The sequence below is a fragment of the Sciurus carolinensis genome, chromosome X, assembly GCF_902686445.1.
Source record: "Sciurus carolinensis chromosome X, mSciCar1.2, whole genome shotgun sequence".
In the NCBI taxonomy this organism is placed as follows: Eukaryota; Metazoa; Chordata; class Mammalia; order Rodentia; family Sciuridae; genus Sciurus; species Sciurus carolinensis.
Genome location: NC_062232.1, coordinates 56991355 through 57003348, shown reverse-complemented (window position 1 = coordinate 57003348; position 11994 = coordinate 56991355). Strand labels below are relative to the sequence as shown.

The 11994-nt window shown below is 38.4% G+C and overlaps 1 long non-coding RNA gene across 12 annotated transcripts in view; it reads left to right on the top strand.

Moving 5' to 3' along the window:
* LOC124971839 (uncharacterized) overlaps window positions 1-11994 on the top strand; it is an 86423-nt gene that overhangs the window by 14241 nt on the left and 60188 nt on the right. For all 12 annotated transcript variants that reach the window (XR_007106383.1, XR_007106387.1, XR_007106381.1 and 9 more), the window contains exon 5: window positions 5262-5336. This is a non-coding gene — a long non-coding RNA (uncharacterized LOC124971839). The remainder of the gene's footprint in view (window positions 1-5261; window positions 5337-11994) is intronic.

The following is an 11994-nucleotide window of genomic DNA, read 5'->3' as shown; positions in this document are numbered from 1 at the left end:
TTTGAACTTGCAATCCTCCTGCCTCAGCCTTCTGAGCTGCTGGTTTATAGGAGTGTACCACCGGGCCCAGCTCTTTCTTTTCTTTTTTCTTTCTTTTTTTTTTTTTTTGATAGTCTGTGGTCCTGGAGATCAAACCCAGGGCTTTGCACATGCTAGGCAAGTATTCAACCACTGAGCTACAATCCCTAGCCCTCCCATTTTCTATTTAAATGTTAACAGAGTTTTTTTTGTTTTGTTTTTTCAATTTCGAGTCTTGGAATTTGACCTTTAGTGAGCATAGAGAAACATAGTGTAATAACTGAGAAAATTCTTTTTTTTTTTTTTTGGGTACTGGAGATTGAACTTAGGGGTACTTGACCACTGAGCCATATCCCCAGTCCTTTTTTGTATTTTGTTTAGAGACAGGGTCTCACTGAGTTGCTTAGCATCTTGATTTTGCTGAGGCTGGCTTTGAACTTAAAGTCCTCTTGCCTCAGCCTTCTGAGCCGGCCTGCCTGGCTATAACTGGACAAATTATTTTTATTCTTTTTTTGGTGGTGCTGGGGATTGAACCAAGGGCCTTGTGCATGCGAGACAAGCACTCTACCAACTGAGCTATGTCCTCAACCGAGACTTGGAAAATTCTTAATGAGAGACTTAGTTGATGTGTATGAAGTGAAATGCTTACTAGAATCAGGAGTCAGAAGCCAGTTTTGATCACCTAACATACCCTCCCTCCCTAGCATATCCTACATATCCTCCCTCCCTGGCATATTGGGCTATCCCTTCTGTTTTCCTTTTCAACAACTTAGGGTGAATTAGTAATGTTGTTCTAGCTAAAACCCTTCTCAGCAGTTTCTTCTTTCTGTTTCTGTCTGTCTGAGGCCAGCCACATACTTAACTCTCTAGAAACCTTACTGTCTTAGTCTGTTCAAAGCCTATGATAGCTTTTCATAGTAAATAGGTTCTTATGCTCAAAGGATTAGATGAGGTGATGAGGAGCCTTTAATAGCTAATGATTTTGGGGTGATGGCTTTGGGGAGGGTCTGGGAACCTTCAAGAATTCTGTTAACTTTTTAGAACTTTCTCTTTTTTTATTTTTTGAAATAGGGTTTACCTATGGTATCCTTGGTGGACTCAAGTGATTTTCATGTCTCAGCCTCTCTAATCCTTCTGACGTCTAGATTGAAGGCTGAAGGACCCGCTACCCCAGCTTTTTATAATTTGAATGCCAAATTGGACCTGATGAATCTTCCTAGGGAGAATTCCCAGCATTGGTATATTAGGATAACCATGATTCCTCTATAGTAGTAATAGAACACATCAATGTGACTATTGTTTCTGTAGCAGGGTGTTAAACTGTGGCAGGCATAATGGGCATCCCACAGAAAATGAACCATAAAAGGGCCTTATAAAAGCAGGATGTGTTTTGTTTTTGTTTTTGTTTTTTGTTTTTGTGGCACTGGAGATTGAACTGAGGAGCTTTTTGGCACCTGAGTGCATCCCAAGCCCTTTTTATAGTTTTGAAATAGGATTTTGCTGAATTGCAGAGTTTGTCCTCAAACTTGCAGTCCTTTGATCTCAGCCTCCCATGTTGCTGGAATTACAGACATATGCCACCATGCCTGGCTATGGCTCATTGTTTTAGGTTCCATAAATGGAGAATTTAAGACTATAAGACCTTCTTTTTTTGTGTGGGAGGGGTGAGGGTGGGAGTACTGAGAATTGAACCTGGAGGGGCTTTAAACGAGCTGCATCCCGAGCCCTTTTTATTTTTTATGTAGAGACAGGATCTCACTAAGTTGCCCAGACTGGCCTTGAACTTCTGATCTTTCTGTCTCAACTTCCCCATTTGCTGAGATTATAGGTGTGTGCCTCTGCACTGGCCTGCAAGGCCTTCTTGATTGTACTACCCTTTAATATGTGGAGTAGTACTCATCATTGGGCTTTTGGACTTAAAATGGTATGTAATCAAAAAGGCCTTGCAGTCTTTGAAAATCTCCATGTGGGACTCTATGGAACATTGAAATGGTTCACAAGTAAAGTGAATGAATGATCGTTTTATTTACTCTTATTTCCTTTCTCCTTCCATTCCTGTGTTATCTCTCTTCTTTTTTGTCATAGCATAACCTGTTTCTAATTTCCTTTCTCTTTTCCTCCATAGTCTAGTCTTCAAGCCCCCCCCACGACATCCCCCAGTTTAGTCTTTATACCATGGCAGTGTTGGCATCCATTCAGGGCACTGGGTATACACAGCAGGTTCTGTTCTTTTGTTTTTTATTTATAAGTATTTTATGTTTATACGTGTAAAGACTTTATATTGGAAACTATCTGTAAGTAGTAGTAAGAGGGAAATGATCCTGCAACCCACCCATGTGCTATTTTTATCCTGTTTTATCTAATCATTTTTTCTTTTTCTCTGTATAATAGCCTACTTTTAAGTTTTAAAAACACTTATCTGTTTTTGAGATGGGATCTCACTGTGTTGCCCGGGCTGGTCTGAAACTCCTGGTCTCAGTGATCCTTCTGTTTCAACCTCCCAAGTTCTGGAACAAATAGGTGCATTCTACTGCATTTAGTTTATTATTTAAATGTTAATTGTAAATATTAATCTTAGTGTACTACTCTGATTACTTTCTTCAGGGAAATTTTTGGTTTCAAAACCAGTCTTATAATGAGTCAGTGTATACAGTAGTACCATTAAAACTAGCCAGACCCAAGAAGCAGATATTGAAGTGGTACCTCTACTTTTTCTTACACTGATTTATTCTACCTAGCATTGACAGCCAAGTGAATATTTATAGTAATGGATTATCCTACGGTTTTTTTTATCTTTTGTGTTCTGAAATGTCTTTGTTTCCTTACCTGCCCTCCATACCTCCTTTCTTTTTTCATTTTATGTAAAACAACCACTTTTTTATTTCTTTCAAAATAATGAACTCTTTCTTCCAGTTTAAACTGGCTACTTGAATGTGGACTCAAAAAGTAGAGATAGATATGGATCTGGGGAAATGCATGGAATCATGGAATCACTACTGTCACTTTTGAATATCCTTTAGAGTTGAATGCATGTGATTTTGGAAGTTCTGGAAGTCAAAATAGTCTTAACATTTTTCCTGCGGTGTTGGGGATTAAACTCAGGGCCTCAAGCATGCTGACCAATCAATTTTATTTTTAAAATTGATTTTTTTTGGGGGGGCAGTAATGGAGATTGAACCCAGGGGTGCTTACTACTGAGCTATAAGCTATATCCCTACCTTTTTTTTTTTTTTCCCTACCTTTTTATTTCTTATTTTGAGACAAGGTCTTGCAAAGTTGTCACAACTGGCCTCAAACTTGAACTGCCTCAGTTTCCACAGCCTCCTGAGGTGTGCACCACTAGGCCCTGCTAAATAAAAATTTTCTTTTTGTATTGGTGATTGAATACAGGGGCCCTTTACCACAGAGCTATATCCCCAGTCCTTTTTTTAATTTTGAGATGGGGTCTCGCTAAATTGTGAGGGTCTTACTAAATTGCTGAGATTGGCCTGAAGCTTTTGACCCTCCTGCCTTAGCCTCAAGAGTTGCTGGGATTATATCATGTCCAGCTAAAAAAATCTTTTTAATGACAGGGGACAGGTCCAGATAGATTATTATCATAAGTGTTTTGTGATCATTTGTACTTTTTTTTTTTTTTTTTTTTTTTTTGGTACAGAGGATTGAACCCTGGGGCATTCAACCAGTGAGCCACATTCCCAGCCCCCGCCCCCTTTTTTTGTTTTTGTTTTTGTTTCTTTGGGTGCTAGGGATTGAACCCAGGGTCTTGTGCTTGCAAGGCAAGCACTCTACCAACTGAGCTATCTCCCCAGTCACCCCAACCCCTTTTTGTATTTGTTTTTTTTAAGAGACAGGGTCTTACTGAGTTAGGGCCTAGCTAAGTTGCTGAGGCTGGCTTTGAACTTGGGACCCTTCTGCCTCAACCTTCTGAGCTGCTGAGATTACTTGCATGTGCCACCACACTCGGCTGTGTTTTTGATATATCACTTCATTTTACAATACCTCATGATGACCCTCAAAAAAAAGAAAATGCAGTATGATGGGAACCATAGAGAGTTACTCACATATGGTTCTAAATCTGTCCCATATAGTAATGACTTACATTGATACTTCTTTACCAATGACAATGTTATGTTATTATATATGCCCACAGGTTGAATATCCCTTATCTGAATTGTTTGGGACTAGAACTATATAGACTTCAGAGTTTTTTGGATTTGGGGTTTATTTACATACTGGTTATCCCTAATCTGAAAATCTGAAATCCAAAATGCTCTGTTTGTATTTAGGAGAATTTCGGATTTCAGATTATTTTGTATCTTGGATTTTTAGATTAGTTATGTTCAACCTGTTATAGATTCTCTGACATCTAATTTGGAGGTTTTTCTTCAGAAAGCCCTGTGAAGTCACACATACATTTTGTTGTCATTGCTCATAGTCATCATTAGTTCTAATCACTTGTCCTTTCCCTTGTACCATATCATAATACAGTATTCTGACTCGATTAACTTAACTCAGTTTGTTTTGAGTAGTCTAATTAATTTGGCAAACAATTAAGAATATAAATCTCCTTCATTTGACCAGATCTAGGTTTTGTCCAGCTGTCACACAAAGGAATTCTCTGTGGCAGGTGTTGGCAAACATTTTTTGTAAAGAGCCAGATAATATCTATTCAGCTCTGCAATTATAGCATGAAATCAGCCATGGACAATATGGAAACAAATGGGTATGATTATGTTCTGATAAAACTTCATTTACAAAAACAGGTAATAGGTGGGGATTTGGGCCACAGGCCTGTATGCTGTTCCCTACTTTGCAGTATATATACAGAGACTTTAGAACAGAATTATACAATAAAGCAAACATTCACAGCAATTTTAATCATATTGTATATAGTACAATAACAATAATACATCTGTACTTGAACCAGCAGTGGAAAGTCTCTTATGGTCTATACATTAAGTGCATGGTAGAATGATACATAATCTTCATGGGCCATGTTACTATCATCCCTGTAGAGGAATCTCTTTGCTGTGGGTCTTTGCATAGCTTAGAAGGGACATTGTCTTTATTACTTACACTTACATTATCAGCTCCAGTATTAGCCTTCTTCACCAGCATGTCTTCTGCCTTACTTAGGCTAATAAGTGAATCTAATAAGTTATAATCACTGTCCCAACAGTCAAGGTATAGGGGTCCTGTGGTTTTCGTAATTTGCTATGTCAATCCCTAAATTTGGCTTTCAGGATTTGGAGGAATTAATCCTTCCATTGCTATCTCAAAAGGTGATCTGGACAAAGGAACGGATATCTCTCAATCAGGTAAGTGATAGTTGAACATGAAAGCAGATATTTTTCTTTGGCCTTTTTGTTGTATTTGATAATAGTTTTCTTAATTATAAACCAACCTTAACATTTCTGGAAAAAAATTTCTATTTTTCAATGAATTTGAATTATATTTGCTAAAGTTATTAGTTGAATTTTGTTTCTGTTTTTTTTTTTAAATTACAATCTTTTTTCTAGGTTCAAAAGTGAGTTAGTTTGGGGGAGGATGACAGTCTGTTGATAGTTAGGATCATTAGTCACATTTTTTGTTGACTGCTATTTAAGCGTATTGCAAACATCTGATGCCATTAAATATACTTTAATAAGATCATTTTCAAATTTGTACATAATATAATACTGAATATAAAAATTAATTTTGTTTTCTGATATTTGGACCCTTGTTTCAGTTGGTGCCCGTTTTTGTTTTTGTTTGTTTGCTGTTCTGGGGCTCTCTGGGCAAGTACTGTACCAGTGAATTATACCCCCAGCCTGCACTGTCCTTTTAAAGTGTGTAAATAATGCTACAGTGAACATCCTGTAGATAAATTGTACATATCTATGTTTATATCATAATGTTGAAGAAAATGTACTATTCCTTTAGTAGAGCATGCCCATTTTTACACATCCTCACCAATATACTGTATTAAGGTTTTTAATAAATCTGTTAATTGCAAAGGTGAAAAAATGGTCTCCTTTGATATTTTAGTATGTATGTCTTTGATTCCTAATGAGATAGAGGAGATAGAAATCCTACTTGGGTCTTAAGTTTTTAGTTTCTTTTTCATATATATATATTTTTGGTAGTACTGGGGATTGAACACGGAGCCTCCTGCTTGCTAGGCAGTGCTCTACCACTGAGCTGCATCCCCAACTGTTGTTTGAAATATTTTGAGACAAGGTTTTGCTAAGTTGTCCAGGCTGGTCTTGAACTTGTGATGTTCATTTCTCAGCCTCCCAAGGAAAAATTATAATTTCATGTAGCTTAAATATCTTTTTTTCCCCATATTTTTAATTTGATGCATTATACTTGTACTTGATGGGATTTGATGTTACATAGTCATACATGCACACAGTGTAACAATATAATTTGGCCAATATCATTTCCCAGTATTTCCCCTTTCCCTTCCCTCCCCTCCCCTCCCCCATTCCCTTCAAATATCTTTTTCTTTATTATTTATTCTCCCCTTTCTTTCCATAATATGAAGATAAATATATTCATAATTCATTTATGTTCTACTTAGTATTTTTTAAATGAGTCTTTTCATTGTATATTTCTTTGGTATGTGGTATATAACTAATATTCTAAGTGTCCAGCACATTCAGGGTTCCAAGAGTAAGAGGGTATCTCAGTAGGAGTTTCAGAATCTTTGCCCAATATTTCACCCCTGTCTCCCCCACCCCTACCCTGTCCCCCATACTCGAGACTGAACCTAAGGGACACTCTACCACTGAGACCCATCCTCAGCCCTCTTTATTTTTTGAGACAGGGTCTTGCTAAGTTGCTGAAGCTGACCTCAAATTAGGGATCCTCCTGCTTCAGCCTCCATTCACGCCTGGCTCCAGAGCCCTGCTTTTAACATGAGTTACATATTATCTCAGTCCCTCTTTCTGTAAGTGTCTTGTCAGTTTTGCTACCACTGGCTTGTGCTGTCTGTGATAGGAATTGGCAAACTTTTTCAGTATATGGTCTGTTAGTGAATAGTTTAGGCTCTTGTGCCATATGGATTCTGCCATTGCAGCAGGGAAAGCAGCTATGGACAATGGATAAATGAATATGACTATTCCAACAACTAGTTTTAAAAAATAACCAGTAGCTGCATTTGGTCTGTGGGCCATACTTTCCCAATACCTGCTTTTTATGTCATTTTACTGTTTTCTTTTGGTGGTACTGAGGATGCAATTCAGGGTTTAATGCATGCTGGGCAAGTTTTCTACCACTCACTTGCTACATCCCCAGCATTCCACCTCCCATGCCTTTTTTTTTGTAATACTGGGGGTTGAACTAAGGTCTTCACTCATGTTAGGCAGTTGCTCTACCAATGAGCTACATCCCCAGTCCCCAGCCCTCAGCCCTTTTTACTTTGTATTTTGACTCAGGATTTTGCTAAATGGTGCAGACTGGACTTGAACTTTCTTAGCCTCCCAAGTGGTTGGGAGTATAGGTGTGTGCCACTGCACTATCTCCCTATAACCTTTTAGATCACTATTTTCACCTCCGGTCTTTCCTACTGTTTACCTGTTGCCATATTTCACATTAAACTTTCTGAGAGCACAGGTGGTAGCTAAACTGGGTGCTTTGCATGTTATTTGTATCATGTGCTGGGATGTGCAAGTTGTGCCTGCCTGCCTGCCTGCCTGCCTTCCTGCTTCAGTATGACTAATTTCAAATAGCTGCATTCTTTTTGAGGGTCTGTTTTTTGCAATTGAGATTTTATTTCAAGAAACAGGCTGATTTATATCAGTTTTAAGATATTCACAGAACTCGTCTCTAGTGCTTTATCATTTCTGTGATTCACTTTAGCTTATTTCTGATTCCACATACTTGTTGTCTTGCTTTCTGGAGGCTTAAGTGCTTTTGTTTTTCAGTCTCAATTGAGCTTTTGTAATCTCTGTAGACATGGCCTTCATTTTAGCTCATCTTTCTCTTCATAGACTATTTGCTTTAACTCTTGCTGCTCTCCAGGCTGTTCAGTTGTCATTAAAGTGAAAATTGGATTCCTTTTGAGTTCTGAAGTTTCTTGAGACTGTAGGAGTTGTATGTGACAGGTCCAGGGCATTTCCTCCTATTGATTGCTAAATGTGACTGTCTTTTTTTTCTTTATGTATAATTCAAAATTGCTTTAGCCTAACAGAATCCAGTTACTATGAATATTTCTAGTATCATTTAATTGCTATAAAACTAGAAGTCAACCCAGTCATAGAACATCTAGAAGTATCATCATACGTGTCCACAAGTTCATAGTCAGTTCCCCAAACTGTATTCTTCTTGAGGGGCTCTTTTGCTTCTTAATATTGGTATTGGTTTGGCACTTTCTCTTTTCTTTCTTTATTATTATTTTTATTTGTGCGTGCATGCGCGCGCGCGCGTGTGTGTGTGTGTGTGTGTTATTGGGGATTGAATCCAGGGTTGCTCTACCACTGAGCTACACCCCTAGACCTTTCGATTTTTTATTTTGAGGCAGGGTCTTGCTAAGTTGCTTAGGGCCTTACTAAGTTACTGAGACTGGGTTTGAACTTGCTCCTGCTTCAGCCTCCTAAATTGCTGGGATTATAGATGTGTGCTACCATGCTTGGCTAGGTTAGGCACTTCAATTGCTAGAAGTAAATTCTCTGGTGAGTTCCCATAACGGTAAGCAGTTCCCCTACAACCCCCCCCCCCTTGGAGAGATAATGCTGACTAAGATCATATGCATTTACAAATGTAGGGAGACTTTAATATGATTAAGCCTCTTAAGGGTGATAACTGGGTTCAGAGAAGCCCCAGGAAACTCACTCAGCAGGAGGTACTACATCTTTACATTGGGGTTGTATCATTCATATCACTGAACTTGTCTGTTTCTCTGCTTACTTTTGTGTCTCATAATTTGTCCTTATAGGTGTCGGCCTGTCTGTCCACTTTGGTTTTTCTCTACTTCGTGTTTTTAGCCCATTCATAGGTTTTGTTTGTTTGGTTGTTTGTTTTGGGTACCAGGAATTGAACCCAGGGATACTTAACTACTGAGCCTCATCCCCAGCCCTTTTTTGTTTTTTATTTTTAGACAGGGTCTCACTAAACTAGTTAGGGCCTCACTAAGCTGCTGAGGCTGGCTTTAAACTTCAATCCTCCTCCCTCAGTCTCCCAAGCCGCTGGATTACAGGCATGCGCCACTGCGCCCGGCTAGGTTTTGCTTTCTTATGGCACCTTTCTTATAAGCTTTGCTGCTTCTGGCCCTCACGGCCTCACCTGTGTGTTGCGTGTTGGCTTCTTGCATATTCTTTCAGTTTCATTTCCTTTTACTATGATTACTTTTGACAGCCAGATTCCGGTTCCTGAGAATATAATTTTACTAGGCCTGTCCTATCCCAGTTTAGTTAGATAGTAACATCCAAACAGTGGTTTGTGTTCTGCAGTTAATATGATGCCACACTGGCCTCTGATGCTTTTACTCTGCTTGTTTCTCAGCTTCTAACACAGCAATTAACAACTAACTTCTTCATCCTTTGTTTCAGGGGTTGCAATTGCAAATGCCTGCAGGAACCACATGGGGTAATTGTGAGATGGTTCTGGTTTTCATTCTCCTTTTTCTTGAAATACTTGTCTTTCGTTTTTTGTTTTCCTTGTCTTTTTTATCTACCTTTGATAGAAATGATAGAAGAACGATTACTCTGAAATATTAACAAATGTGATGTGCAAATGTGATGGTAGAGGTAACTGATGCATCTAAGAGTGTTTGGGATTGTGGTTAACTGGAACATGCACCATTCATCTAAAGGGGATGACTTGTTGGTACTTGGCTGGTACTAATTTCCTAGTAATATGGGCCTAGGGATGCTAGGATTTCTGGCTCTTTATTAGAAATTTGATTGGCTTCATTTTTTTTTTTTTTTTAATGCATCAGTCCAACAGAATATTTTTATAAATGCTTTTACAATTTTATGTAAAGTTTCTGCTTTTTCACAGTTTTGGCTATTTGTGATTTTTTTTTCATGTGTCATGACACATGAGTATGAAGCACTACCTGGTCAACTCAACTTGGGGCGTGGGCTTAGCAGTTTTCATTGGCAGTGTTTGAAACTGGATCACAGTTTACTTGAATGTAGTTGTATGAATTAGAATGAAATAGATTGGGAAAGAATAGATTAAGATAGGTAGGGAAAATAGGAAAAAACTAACTTCCAACTTGCAAAGGGTTAGTAGTTTGTGAAATTTTTGTCCCAACCCTTAATTATTTTTAGTCCAATGTGCTACTACTTCTTTTTTTGGTATGAGGGATTGAACCCAGGGGTGCTCAACCACTGAGCCACATCTGTAGCCTTTTTTATTTTTTATATGAAGACAGGGTCTCACTAAGTTGCATAGGGCCTTGCTAAATTGCTCAAGCTGACCTCAAACTTTTGCTCCTTCTGTCTCCTAAGTAGCTGGATTATAGGCGAGTGCCACTCCACCATGCTTTAGTGTACTTACATTTGTTTTTTCTTTTTTGCAGGGTATCAAACCTCTAAGGCCTTGTTTATGCTAGGCAAGTGCTCTACCAGTGAGCCACACCCCTGCCTGTAACTCTTCCCCTATATGTATTATATTTTGATACCCGGGATTGAACCCGGAGTGGGATTGAACCACTGAGGTACACCCCTAGCCCTGTTTATTTTTTGAGACAGGGTCTCACTTTGTTGCTGAGATGTCTTGGCCTTGAACTTCTTGTCTCAGCCTCTCCAGTCTCTGGGATTACAGACATGTACCATTGTGCCTGGCTGTCTGTGATTATATTTCTTAACTGTGGATTAAACAACTTTGTCAGATAGTGAGTGATGGACTGTGAGCAAACGAGGATCCCGTGGACTAGATCCTTGCTATAGATAGGTCTCCTTGATCCCCCCAAAAATATTTCTTTAAAATTGGGTGAATATATAAAAATTTCAAAGGTTTTACATAAAAATATAGATTCTATTTTTAATGTAGTTCTGAAATATCAGGGATTGAGTGATTTAAACTGAAGGCTAGGGTGTGGCTCAGTGGTATAGTATTTGCCTAGTATGCCTGTGGCTCTGGGTTCAATCCAGTACCAGAAGAAAAAAAAAAGAAAAAGTAAAGATAGAAAACGAGAAGCCTCATTTTAGGGACTGTTGCCACTGAGGCCAAGTAGTGGTAGGCTTATTTTAAAGTAGGGCCTTCTACTCTGTTGTTTACCACATTGTATACCATCCTGTTGTTCTTTTTTATAGTTCTTTTTTATATTACCTGCCCAGCCACTTAAGGCATTTTCAGTGTGTGGTGATATCCTGTTTCACAAGAACCTAATTTTAGAATTGATTGCCATTCCTCTTAGGAACAGTAAGGGATTTAAGGAAACTTAACCTAATCAGTTCTTCATCCTCCCTGAAAAACTCTTATTTGCAGCTAAATCTGTCAGTTTTGCAGTAAGCAGTAACTGGTATTAGAGTCAGGTTTTCAACTAGATTTGTAGTTTGGTATAGTATTGAAATCTTGTGTCAGCACTCCTATTTGAACTTTGTTTCGTAACATATCATGAATTACTGAGCTGTTATATGACTTCCTAAGTTTTTGTTATGTATCTAGGTACTAAGTAGTGAGTCTGGTGGTATATTTCAGTTGTTGTTTTGAGGGACTGTGTGCTGCATTGCAGGATATCTTATATCCCTGGCTGCTTTCCTCCAAACATCAATAGTGATCTTGGTCATTATGAAAAAAATAAAAAGGTCTCTACAGAATTTTCACAGCACTGCCCAAGGGTTGTCCTGTGGTCTGGGTAAGAATCATTGCTCTAGATCTGTGCTTTTGAGACTGTTTCAGTTTATGTTTAATTATTCTATTTTCTCCTTCATGCATAGTTTCATCTTCTTAACAATTTGAGTTTATATATCCTTCATAGCTTTTTGTTTTGTGAAATCCTTCAACTTCAGCTTTTGTCCTTTTACCTGATTGTTCTATGAACCA